Below are 11,947 nucleotides of genomic sequence, written 5' to 3' on the forward strand. Positions count from 1 at the left end.
TACATAGGTTATAGTGGACATAGCACAGACAGGACAGGCATGAATGATATCACATTGCAAAAAGTTCCAGATACAACACTCAGCTGTATAAATGGGAATATAACTTGCAAGGCAAGGGAAGTCATCTCCCCACTCATCTCACCAGCCTCAGTGGAAGCCCTCAGTTACATTAGTGTGTCCAGTTTTGTATACTGTACTGCAAAGATGTGGATTAATGGGGAAAAAAGACAGAAGAGAGAAACAAAATTGATAGACAACACAAAGTCTGTGGAAAGACCTACTGTGTTGGAGCTTTTCAGCCTGAAGAAGATTGGACTAGTAAGAGCAGATAAGTCTTCAAAAACCTAAAATGATGCTTCAAAGAAAAGGACATGTTTATGTTCTCCATGTCCACCAGGGAGTAAGAGCAGAAATTACATAAATGACAATCTGAAATACTTAGATTCAATATTAACATAACATTTTTAACATTAAGGGCAAACAGTTGTCTAATGAAGCTGAAGTGTTGTCATCATTGAAGGAATCTTTAGAAAAGCATCTTTTAGGAATATTAGTGTAAGTATCTTGCTTTGGGGCAGGAGTATGGATTTAATGATATCTTAAGATCCTTTCTGTTTGCCTGACTGTACAACTCAGCAACCTTCTCTCCCAAATTACCCACCCACCATTTTAATAGTCTTCTGGACCAGTTTTAAATGCATTCACAAATCTCCCAGAAACTCTAGGCAGATATACTTTCACCCCCAAGGAGCTCAGGAGAAGACAGGAATATTAGTTACTGAGTTATAAAAAAGGAAAATGGAAAAACAAAACAAACAGAGACAAGCAACAACAACATAAAATACCAGGACTGTTATCCTATTGAGAAGTAAAAAAAAATGAGACAGAACACGCAGGTGATAAAGGAAGATACCAGCACTACAGTAATATAAATTATGAGTTACAATGGGGATATATATTCTGTTAGCAAGTTGGCAGAAAGCTGACATTTTTCATTTCTCCATAAAGCTATTATATACCCTTACTGGACCGGAGACGTAATGCTAGTTCTGCCAGCTTGAGTCATAGCCAATTTAGTGGAGCTGCTGTTTAGTCCATGCTAGACACCTTCACACCACACCAAGTAATTTAAGGCTGCAGTAGATCAGCTTTGCAGCATTGGTAGGTGAAACATTTTCCCAGGCACCTAGAAAGCAGCTTAGTGTCTGAGGATAACTTTGGAGTGCCTTATTTACCTTTTTTTTTTTTTCCTGATGGAAAAGTAGGAATTCTGATGAAAAGTAGGAATTATTTAGTTCAGATTCACTGCTTACAGCTCACAGTCTGTTACAGAAGTCCTCTGAGCCTTGATTCACCAGAATCCTTATCACAGAAACACACAGAAGAGGGCCAAAATGGACCTTGGTTAGTCCTTCCCCTGCCCAGAAGATCCGGCAGGCAGGAAGAGGACAGCTGGGTAGGACAAGCCAGCAATAGCATGGTTCTTCCATGTGGTTTTATCGGGCAGTTAAATTTTATTACCTGGTAATTACTATATGAGACTTCAGACAAGCTGACTCTACAGCCCACATGGCAACAGGCTTGTGTGGGCAGCAGACTCAAAAAAAAAAAAAAAAAAAAAGTCCTGCTGCATGATTAATGGTTTCAAAGGGGAAAGCCAGTGCACTGGGAAAGCTGAGTCCAAGAATACAGCTTAGCCATACATTAATACTACAGTTAAAGAGTAAAAATACCAACTCTCAAGGAAGAGAAAAAAAAAAAGAAACTTGCAAAAAAAAGCCAATGAATAGGAAGAAGCTACCAGGTACAGACTGCAAAGACAAAAAGAGCAAAACATCTCAAGAATAAAAAGGCCTGGAGGGCAGGGATCAGGGGACAAAAACATGTCCATGAACAGAAATGCAAAGGGCTTTCGAGCTGAGGTGGGAAGGATAAGATCCATGCTGCAGAACAGACACTTGCTTATAATAAGACCACTAAAACTGGTCTAACAAGACGGATCAAAAAAGAGGGATGAGGTGGCCTTAGAAGAGGAGGAAAGAAGACATACTGGACATGTACATTTTTTCTAAGCAGAAGCAGCATAATCTAGGGGTACAACAGTTTTTGCTTTTAAACTTTGGGAATTACTAGTGAAGAAGTTGCTTGATATATTTTTCTTCTTTATTGTTCACTACTATGGTACTGTTTCTTCACATAGGCAATAATGCAAAATATTTGTGAGCAGAACCCATTACTACTTGTAAGATCAGTACACCAGCAGTTGCCTCTGTAGAGACACTTTTGAAACACAAAGGTTTGGGGGAACCTCAGACTACTTTCTGTAAACTGATGCCAGTTAAATAGTTTGACCCCTGGCAGATATGTGCAGACATCTACATTTTGATCCTGTGTACCTGTTTTAAACTTCATTTACATCTTAAAGCTAAAAAGATATCAAACAATCCTAAACCATGTGATAAACAGATGCCAAAGTCTCATAACTCACAATCTCTTCTGTTCATTCTTTGCAATAAAAAGCAAAAGCTATGGTTGATTTACTATGCACTCAAACATTGGGAGAATCCAGGAACATGTGGGATCAGTTTAGGTCAGGATCAAAACCCCATAATTTAGCTGAAGAGCAGCTTCCAAACTAAGCTCATATTTTTTCAGACTGTATTTATAGCGCAGTTATTATGTGCCAGTACATCATTAAATGTCCTAAGAACTAAAACAACCAAAATTCTTTACTGGGAGGGGCTTTTGCCCCCTTAAGTTAGAAATACCCATTCTAACATAATTCCATGTGAACTGGGAACATTCACTGTATTCAGTCCCCATCAGTCCCCATCTGATCTCCAGGTCTGAGGGCTGCTGAGCTGTCTGCAGACTCTTCTTGTTGCTGGTGAGAGATCACGCTCTCACGTTCTTCATTTCTGCCTAACATTCACCTCAGCCTGGCTGAGAACTCTGCTCCCCTTGTAGAGTTGGCCAAAATGCAGAGGCTTGGGATGAAAGCAAGTCTATAGTTCCACTAGGTGTACATGAGCATCAAGTAGGCTGATGAGCAGAGAGGAGGTCAAGCTACAAAAGCAAGAAAACAAACAAACAAAACAACAAATGAACACAGAAGCTTTGAACCATTAATGCTGTTGTCCCAACTGCTGTCTAGAAGGAAGGACAGGGAGCAAGAGTAGTGACCCTGATTTCATTCCACCACCACTATGTCTGTGATAAAAAACTCACTGATGGGCTACTCCATCTGTGTAACACAGATAATGGTGTACTTCTTAAACGTTCTGGTTTCTATACTGTGTGCTCAGCCACATGGTGTTGTTAAAGTCTGATTATTTCCAATCCCACTGCATTAAAAAAGCAAACTAAGAAGAGTGTTGTGCAGGAGACAAATTGGACATGCATCGGAGATCCTAGCTGAACATATTTGTTAAAAAAACGGTGCTTTTTGATGAATGCTAAGAGTCAAAAACTTGTCCTTATCACAGAAGTTGCTGTCTGCAGGGAGAGGCACAGTAGAGAGCAGTGCTGACGGGAAAAGCAGCCAGCTGACTTGGTATCTCTGTCAAACAACACTGGGACATGCTGAGTTCAGGAAGCAGTGGAAGAATGAGCAAAATCATGCCACAGACTAAATCGAGAGACTTCTGCTTTGCTTGCACAGTCTACAGCTGTTGCGATATCCAGAAACTTATTTGAAACATAAAATATGAGCTGAAAATGAGCTATTGGAAGATTTTTGTGTTGTTTTCTTTCTTTTTACCATTTGAATGCGTGCAGAAGATATACTCTGTATATTGAATGGTTTCCTACGAAGAAAATTACAGAGACAGGAATAAGTACCCTGGGATTTATGCAGACTGTGCATTTTCAGTGGCAGGAAACTTTGCCAGGTTGTTATATGCATTCATGAAATGGTCTCTGGAAACATCTGACTGGAGAGCACTGCAATATTCAGTGGGATGCACTGAAAGACAGCCAACATGGCAAGCATCTTGGGTGCTTCTCCAACAATAATTAGCTTTATCAAACTTTGACTAGTGATGTCAAAATATTTTCAGCTTGTAGTCATGAAGTGGGCAGCAAGCATGCAAGCTCACCGCTTCACACTAACATATGTTGAATCTCAAGAGGTTAACTAGTCATCTGTTTCCAAACTATTAAAAAGAAAAAAAATATACATTTTATTATTATTTTTTCCCTGCTCATGTTTTTGAAGTGTGTCAGCCTGGACACAAATTACAGCTTTGCAGGACATCTACTCTCTCAGATATTTCTGACTATATAATGGCTTCAGTGTAGACCTATAGGGGAAATCATGGAGAGTATAGAAAACTGAGCCTTCAATCAATGTGGATTTGTTGACATGAGGAAAAAATACTTTGACACACTGATAACTGAGGAGTTCAGACTGTTGTGACACAGACAGCAAAGGGCCTGCAACCTTTTGCTTCCTTGAAACTAGCTGGGAAGCAAAAGACCAGATCTGACCTCCACTTTCAGAAGCCTATCTTCAGACCCGATAAAACCAATGGTAATTTAATTTATACAGTGATGATGGACAAACCTGAAGTCAAGCACAAACCTCTTTCCTGATACCGATTAAAAGAAGGAGCAGAGCAACCCTTCTGATAGCCCAGTACAGTTCTAATGACATTCGTGGTGTTGGCAGGTACTTTTGTGAATGTGTTTTTTCAACCTTAGCATTGAGAAAACCTATACATTGAATAAGCTGAATCTGCCAGTGATTCCCAGCTGTCTTAAGTTAAAACAAACACATCACCACCAAAAAGTAAAAAACACCCCAAACCCACCATTTCACTACTAATATATTAACTTGTAGATATGAGTTAACAATATCACGCTGCTGGGAAAAAATGGAAAACCATTCTGGGAAAAATAAACAGAAGTACCATCTGTAAAACACATGGTGTACCACTGGCATTTGGCTCAGTGGTGGGAAGCACGTGGCTCAGCTGCAGGCACCATAAGTCCAGGAGGATGTGGACAGGATGGAAAAAGTCTCAAAAACAGGAACAAGGACAATGAGGGGCTTCGGGAAGACAGGCCTTGGGAAGACAGCTTATTAGGAAAGCCTGAAGGGTGAGGGCTGCTTGCTCTGGGGAGCAGAGAAACAGTCCTCAAAGTGCTTTGCAGAGGTTTTCAGATGTGTGAAGAGCAGTTGAGAAGGGAATAGTTTCCTCCACAGCTCCCAACCCTTTAGAAAACATTAAGCTCACTGTAGACCATGAAGTGCCAGAGACATGACTGAGCCAGCACCCCTGCTGTGTTGCTTACTTTACCAGGAATTAGAAGTTTGCACAACACGGTTTGGCTACTTTCTGGAACAAATCATCATGATCTCACTAGCTGATACATTCCTTGCACACATGCAAGTGTTTGCTCTGAAGTTGCCTTCCCTCATGGCCAAAGCAAGAAAGTGTGCAGCACTTCCTTCTGGTGCCCACCTGGCCCTTCATTTCAAGCTGCTTCGCTCTGATCTTCTTCCTTTCTGTTATGAGCTCGTTAGTGGCTTGCCTGCCTTTTTCTCAAGCCTGCTCCTCCAGCTGTTGGGAAATGTGCTGGGTTCCCTCCCCTGACCCAAGGACACGTTGCCGTTCTCCACTCAGAGCAGCTACAGAAAAAGGACTGACCTGTTGGTTCCCGTGGACTGACCAGCTCTCACAAAAGGTATAAAAATGAAATATTTCAGTTAAAGGAATCTATGACTGGCACAGAGCTACTGCTAACAGATCACCTGGCTCAGGAAATGTAGGCAAACTACGTTGAATGTGAATGGAAAGTATCTAATGTTCACTTAAATATGAAGCCAACAAAATGCAGAATACAAGGCATTGAGTTTGCATGCTGGCAGGAAACACAGTAACATTGATACAGATAAAAGCAAAGGAACAAACAATGAGGTATAAAACAAATGAAGGAAGAAAAGTTGTGAAAGTGCCTTGGTGATTTCCCTAAGGACGTGCCTACCCAGCTGTCCAAACTAATGCAGACAGCCATGAGATGTTCACAACCAAGTTCCCGTCAGTGGAACAAATACAGATGTCTGCATACATGGTGTGCGTCTGCTAGCACAGCAGGAGCGAAATCTAGAGGGCAAGTGAGAAACAAATGAACAGCATTTTTGAGGAGCACTAAGTCAATCATCCCGGATAGCATGCTCAGGGTTTCAGATCTATAGAGATCACTCTGAATCCTTATAGATTATGTAAATTTGTTCCTCATGGAATAAGGACCTAACAAAAAAAAAAAAATAAGTTGTCAGATAATCCAGGAAAAAAATACATATCAGTGCTCAGTTTATGCTTGGTGCCCTGAACTCTGCGTCTCCTGTGAGGGCTCCACGTCCTAGCAGATGTTCCTGCAGCCCCCCGTTATTTTAATTTTTCTTCCCAGCACCAGAAGCCCTTTTGCAGAGCAAGTCACAAAGGTACAAGTGCTGCTCCCGCACACAGAAACAGCACGGATGTTTCAGTTAGCTGGAAACAAGCGATTCAGAAAGGTCCTGGCACAAATACTTCAGTTACCCAAGTATGGGCTTTGTGCATATTTATAGTACAACTGAACCATCTTAAACAGCTTAACATTTTTTCCTGTTATACAGTGTGGTCTGGTGTTAGCTGTTGCAGGGAAAATTAGCACCTAGGGAGAATATCCCAAGCAGAGGAACATAGACGACAGCTGATAAATTAAATAAATTTTGTCTTTTATTTCCGCTTAAAGTTTTTATTGTCCTTTCTTCTATTTTTTTAAAGTGCATTCCCTTTTTCCTCAATCAACTTCTGTATCAACAGCACTTAAATATATTCATGTACATTTCTTGCTGTAGTAAAGCTGTAAAACAGTTTTAAATGATTTGGAGAACTAAAAATGTAATGCATTGGCTAGTAAACTCAGCTGCACAAAGTCTCACATCTGCTGCAGTTTCAACCAACTGGCTGAGGCTGTCCATGTAAGCTCCACGAGATGCACAAGCATACGCAGGATCAGGCATGTCCCTGTCCCGCTTAATAATGCAAAAAGGCACCCAGAAAAAATGTTCAACCTGGACCAGATGTGTCCCAGCTGATCTGCTCCTGAAATCAGCTCTGCAAACCTGTTTCTCAAGGTTTTTCAACAGCCTGTGCAACCTGGTTCAGCTAGTGCAGTTACACTTCCAGCTAAAGATAGCTCATACCTTTGCTTCACACTCACTCGTCTTTTAAAGACCAATAATTAAGCAAAAAAAATCTTCCCACCTTTCTATTTGTTATAAGCCAAAGGAGTAGTTGCCATTTGTTCGTTTCCCTCTGACCTTACTGCATTTATTTTCTAGTGTAAGAATTTTCTCAACATGAATTTCTTCTGAAAGCTACTTTATCTTCCTTTTCCTCTCCCCAAACCCAAAACGCAAGTTTTTCCAGGAACTGTCCCCCAGAAGGCTATTGGCACCAAACTGAAAATATTTTCTTCTTGTGTAAAATCATAGTAGTGGTATTTCTAAAGAGTTTTTTTTTTTTTTAACTTATTTTTAAAAGTAACAATTTGACATTTATTTGTCACTCTACAAATTTAAAATATTTCCAAGCACCACTAATCACCGGAGGCAGCATAATTCCCATTTGAAATTATGGGGAAACACAAAAAGGAAGCAGGTAATGAGAGAACTGAAAAAAAAAAAATTCAGAATCATATGTTGATAAATCCAGAATGGAAACATCTTTCATATTAATTTTCTATGTGCAAGTACCCCAGTTTCCCAGCAACTCAGTCAGTGACATAAAGTTAACTTTGTGGGAAAGCAGCTCTGCACTGCACTCTCTGGACAAGAAGCTAAGAGCTTTGTTGGAGTCTATTCATAACCCTGCACTGGCATTTGGCAAATTGCCTCTTTGTTATGTCCCTTCCTCTTTAACATGAAGATTAGTTATTCTCGTATTACACAAAAAGTATTTGTTTTAAAGTGCTAATCTGCCATCATTTTCTGTATCGTTAGAACAGAAGTTCAAAGTTTTCCCAAACTTGCAGAAAATTTTTAGATATTTTCCTGAAAAAAAACACTATCTTGCTTCTTCTATATTTTATATAAGAACATAAAGTATGAATTTAATTGCTTTTAAACAAAATAAAGTATTTATCACCTAGATTCCCTATTTTGAACAAAAAAAAAGTGATTTATAATATTGCTTTATCCATAACAACAGATAAAAATTTTCCTCTGTGTGTTCTCAATTTATATACCAACTATGTTGATTCTTGAACTGCATCCACAAATTCTTGAAAGAGGGGCACTTTATCCAAGTTTCTTCTAATTGATCCATTTATATGTATATATATATATATATATATATATATATATATATATAAAAACATAATGGAGTTATTCATACCAGGGCAAGTGAGACTACACTCTGAGTGAGTTGGATTTCAAAAATAAATATTCCAACTCAGCTAACGTCAAGGTGAGTATTTCTCTGAAACTTTTTAATAGAAATTCATCCAGGCAAATCCTTCATCACAGCTTCATCAGCCTTTTTGGGACAGCAGAGGCAGCCTCCTGTGGGACATTTAGGCCTACGCAGGCAAGTGATGTGAGGAGTCAAGCGGAGGCCTGGTCCCTGCCAGCACGTCACCACCAATGCAGGTGTCTGCAAAAGGTTTATGCAAGGGAGCACACAGGGGGGTGGTGACGCTTTGACCGCTCCTGGAGAGGAGCACAGATGGCTCACAGAGTGTCATCGCCTGTCCCTCCGGCACCAGCATCCCACCAGCATCCCTCTGCCACAGAGAATCCCCCAGCATCTGGGGCAGCACCAGCTTCGTGCACACTTCTGCTCCTCTGCAGCCCTTCCGCAACCAGAAATCCAGCTCTTCCTTAAACCATCCACAAAATTTTTTGCCACTAACTTTGCATACCTTTCTCCCCAGTCACAACTTGAGCTGAAATGGAAAAAAAAAAAAAAAAAGCACAACACCAACAACAAACCAAGCTTGGCTTGGCCTGGAATGCCAAGAAATAAAACCAGCTCTGAAAGAACTGCAAAGCGGCAAAAGTAGGTTTCAGTGGGACTTCTAATGGGCTGTGAATTATACTCCCACTTAATTAAATTACCTTGCTGAATCAGGTCCTAAATTAAAGTGAGAGATACTCTTCAGTGTTTATTTGGTTCAGATAATTAAAGAAAGTAACAAAATGAGTCTTTAGAGCTAATGTAAATTGAAGTTTTAGCAATTAAATATTTCTTTGCTTGACTACTGGCACAGCTATTTGGTTCAGAGTGAATGCAGGAATAGGTGAAAGTAGATCTTCTGTTGTCCCCTCTGCTATGAAAACCAAAGGGGGAAATTATTAAGAACCAATCCTACCTCAAACAGATTCATTTGGAAATACTTTCTTTCAAACCTTTAAATTGTTCTTCATATCCCTTTTGTACCATGATTTTGGGCTCCCTCTGAAGCCAACAAGCAGGAGCATAAGCTATTTACTTATTTACTTTAAGCTCTGGAAAATGGGAGATTTTGAAGAGGCTGATTTCTTCCTGAGAGGGGGATGAAATTTCATACTGGCTCTTATTGAAACCAGTTCACATCTCTCAGGCCCTTCTTCCTCCTGTCTCCATCTCTCCCCCATGCCCATAATATGCCCATTTATACACTGAATGTGGTATAATAAATCAAGCTCCCCTGAGATCCAGAAGCCATTCCTACTCCATTGCATGAGGGCAACTCCACCAGAGGTTGTGAAACAGCAGAAGGGCAGTGGAGGGCAAGACACGCTTTCCAACATTGACTTGAATTAAACTGGAATTGGAAGTAAAGACCCCCCGAACAAAGTTTCTTTTTGCAGTGCTAATAAAATCTTGGCAGCAGCAACTGAAAGTTGGCTGACACGTTGAAAGCAGAAACCCTTCCTCTGTCCACTGTTGGTGCTTTTCCTCCTAGCACTGCCAAAACCCATGGGGCGCTGCCACAGGGGAGCACCCGTCACACCCCAGCTGCTCTGCTCCTCCTCTGTCCTGCACAGGCTCCCAACATGTGCTCCTAGGAACCCCAAGCAATTTGGGATCCTATCCTGCACCCCAAACTGGCCAGGATTCATAACACAAGGGTCCAGTCTGGCTGGACCATGCAGACACTTTGGCTTGCAGGAAGCTCACGTTCAGCCTCTCTGGGGGAAGTGCAGTGCTGCCTCTCCGCCTGGACGGACCTCTTGGCTGACATGTGGTGAGGAGAAAGACTGCCCTGCTCCTTTTTTTATTTACCTTTCGCTCTGGAGAGCGCAATGAAGTGTGCCTACCTTCTGCCGATGAGCTCAGTGATATTAATTCATCTGCCTCAATCCTCAGGTGATGGAAAAAAGGTATTTGAACAGAAATAACTAAATGGAGAAAAAAAAATACCAGTAAAGTTATGAAGGTCTTCATTTAGATGTACAGTTTAAATTTCCAGGACATCTTTCTGTAAGTTTGGATCAAACTGCAAATGTGACAAGCTAGGCTCTGTGCTCTGCTGGAATACCCACAGTCAAAGGACCACACTCACTTGAAGGCTGGGCTCAGTCAGTTCTGAAGCTTATCTATACCAGGTTCTTTTACACGTATCTTTGCTGGCATCTATATTTATCATTCACTATGTATGTATATATTTCTACAGTCCATCTTTGCAGAATGGCACCTTGTACATTATTTCTTGTGGGATACCAGTGAGGAATCCCCATGAAGACTGGCTTGATGAAGCAGCCTCTGGTCTCCCACAGAACACAGAGAGGAATCATAAACCATTAAAAGGAAACTTGCAGCTTGCAGCAGCAAGTCCTGAAGGGAAAACATACCTGGTGATTTGAAGGGCTTCTCTAAGTTTTCTGAAAGATGGCATCAGCTGTCAGACCTGCAGGGAGCTCATCTGCCCTCTGAAGGAGCCATTACTCATGCTACTACTCTCATACAGTCTCCCTACATGTATCAGAGGAAATGTCAGTAAATAAACCATAGAAGCCAAGAAATATAAGATTCTTTCAAACTAGTCCATTCAAGATCAAGAAGGAGAAACATTGCCACAGAGGGATCATTGCTTGTACCCTAGCCTTACAAAAACATTTACTGGAAAAACACAGATGTTAAAGAGAAAGGTGAAAGCAAAAAAAAAAAAAAAAATTGGACCCAAAGACTGTTTTATGTGGATTGATATTTCTGGTACTCTGTTGTCAAATTTCTCACCAGTGTCCCAAAACTTTCCAAAATTATTAGTGACCCAAGACCTCCTGCTGAGCTGGAACTCTCTTCAGCCTGCCCTCAGCTCAGAAGGGCTGTGTGCCTGCCTTCTCCTCCCCATCCCAAGGAAAATTTGCTGGATGCTTGGCATTGAGATCTTCACAACCCCAGGATTATTCTGCTCAACTGATGCATTAATTTCCACTCTTTTCCCACCTGCAGATAAAGACGTTCCCCTTTTCCCAGGTGAGGAATGTTGATTGCCTTCCTCATTTAAATCACAGGTTCCTAAAATGCAATTCATGCTGTATCAACAACACCTTGAAATGGCATTCTCCATTTCTGTAAAGACTCTGCAGTGTTGTTATAATACAAGTGTATTCTTCTAAAGTAGAAGCAGGAGACATTGAGAAATGCCATTGTATTCAAGTGACTGAGTTTCTAGGAAACAGGGCGGTTTGTTTTGTTTCATTTTGTTTTAAGAAAAACTTATTCTTCAAGAAAAGGTATAGTGAGTTCCCATAATTTGAATTTCATTTGGTGACTTTAACTTTCATAATGAATGTTAGCAATTAAAAAGTAATTATCATTTATTATATTCCAGATTTGTATTACTATATCACTTACTGCATTATTTACTGTATCATTTACCACAGTACCCACAACAAAGGAGAAGGAACTGAGACTTCATTCATTTAAAAACCTACTCACTACATTTTTAATGAAGATAAACCAAATTA

Source organism: Anser cygnoides, chromosome 4 (assembly GCF_040182565.1).
Source record: "Anser cygnoides isolate HZ-2024a breed goose chromosome 4, Taihu_goose_T2T_genome, whole genome shotgun sequence".
Taxonomy (NCBI): domain Eukaryota; kingdom Metazoa; phylum Chordata; class Aves; order Anseriformes; family Anatidae; genus Anser; species Anser cygnoides.